Raw genomic sequence first — 2,275 nt, 5'->3', positions numbered from 1 at the left:
CTGAAAATGTCCACGTTCTTTTTCTACTTTTCTTTTTTTTTTTTTAAAACAAACATAAACTGCAATATTATTTTGCTCAGCGATTGCACTTCACATAGGGCCATCACAACAAGGTCTCTTTATATATTTTCTGGAGTTTCTGACACAATGACTGTGTCATCCATATGAACGATAGCCAAAGGTAAGCGCAAACAATGTTAAGAACTTAATATTTGTTGATAATAATTATTAGGCGGTAAATTAAGGCTTGAAATATGTGTTGCGCAGTTCTTTCAAATAATTTTTAAACAGCAGTTAAAAGTATAATGTATCATATATTTAACATCATCATCGATTCACCCTCCATTTCCCTGTGGTGGCAAACAATCGGCAGCATCATTAAACATTTTATATTCATTGGAAACAATCTCTTGAGGAGATTGTTTTTAAACATTTTCTTGGATATATATAAGTAAAACAATAAATGGAAAGTATGTGATCATAGGTTAAATAACCTTTGTGACCGTGTTCTTGCCAATACCCAAATAAAGTAATTCTCTCCAACAAAATACTTTTCTTTGAATTATCACACCAGTTAATAACCTTCCGAAACAACTCAAAAAATAAATCATTCATAATCATCAAAATAATTATGCTACTTGTGCCTTTTTACTTTTTAAAGGTTTCAAACACTATTCTATCGCAATGTCACACACAATCATGTAATACGTCCTCTTCTCCATCAGACCGAAGAAATAAACATCGATCGTTTCACATAAAGCCAATAATAAATCAGTAACTATCACAGAATGAAATCGGCAGATAATGAATACAACTTTCGTGTCATGCTAACCTTCTTTAAAGACAACAAAAATATCACAATTCATGTGTGCTTTTTAAAAAATCATTGTTTGTGGGTTTTACAATATATACACATGAAAATCACGTTAAACATCCACAAGATTCACAATCATGAAATGAGACAATCTACAAATTGACTTCGCACACACAAATGTACACAGAGACATACCTGGACAGAGGTGAGGTTGAGCGGGGTGAGATATGTGGGGGATGGGGGGTTGGTGGTAAAACAATACTGGCAATATCTACCCTCAATATATACATAGGGTACTATGGGCATAAACATATGTGTATCATTGCTATGGGTAAGAGGAATAGGAAAAGGTCGCTAAATCTTCTTAGTACATCATTACAAAAAGTGTTTATGTAAACACCAATCTCTTGCAAATTAACCATTATAATTATTATTTACACTAGAATTATAACGTTCACTTCAATCAAACGTCTTTGTTTCACAGTTTAAAAAAAATCCCAATTAAGTGTTGGGGCAATACTATTCAATTTGCCTCTAAATATACATTCTTTAAGCAAGGAGAATAAACAAATCCAAAACAATATCAGTGTATACAATATCCAAATGTCTTTGAATAATTAGTTCTTTTGAGATGTTCAAATTAACGCAATGTAAAAAATGTAAGCATAACCATTCTGTAAAGTCAGACCAAGAAAGCTGAACACTAGTACAATCCCAAAACAACTGTTCGAAGGTTTCTTCCTCATGTTGACAAAAACAACACTAGGGTGTATCAGAAATGTTTATTAAACATAGCAGGCGTTGGTTGGGCACAACTCTATGTAATACTACGTATCTCAGGTATGCATATTGTGTAGTTCTCATTACTTTCAAAACACTTTTCTTACATTCACATAAACATTCAATATATGACACCATTTTTCCATGTGCTATCCTTTTTAACTAGTTGGGGAGAAATATGTTCCACACTACCTTAAGACATGTGTTCTGCCCTCCTACAAAACACAGTAAGTCCAAAAATCACGTTTCGAGAAAAACGCGGTTTTCTGTTCTCAGCTCTATATTTCAAACAAAAGCATTCTCGCTGGACATTTTACTGCAATAAAGCGTCGGGATGATTTCTGAATTTATAGCTTTAGTCTATTTCAAAAATAGTGGTAAGATTAAAGAATTATGAGCCAATTAGTGGACTTACTGTGTTCTGCCAAGTTTTTCTTTGAACTCGGGCTTGTTAAAAACAACGGCAGAACACAGTAAGGGACGTTACTGTCTTCTGCCGGAGTTTTCTTTGAACTCGAGTTTGTTAAAAACAACGGCAGAACACAGTAAGGGAAGTTGCTGTGTTTTGGCGATGTTTTCTTGTTTCTTAATGCTTGTCACAAGTTAAGATAGTGACCGATCAGTTCTTGCTGAGTTCTGCTTTATTAATTGTATGCGAGAAATTAATTTCTTACCGAGTAA

The sequence above is a fragment of the Littorina saxatilis genome, linkage group LG15 (assembly GCF_037325665.1).
Source record: "Littorina saxatilis isolate snail1 linkage group LG15, US_GU_Lsax_2.0, whole genome shotgun sequence".
Lineage (NCBI taxonomy): Eukaryota > Metazoa > Mollusca > Gastropoda > Littorinimorpha > Littorinidae > Littorina > Littorina saxatilis.
The sequence above is the reverse complement of the archived record's forward strand: the minus strand, read 5'-3'. Positions refer to the sequence as shown.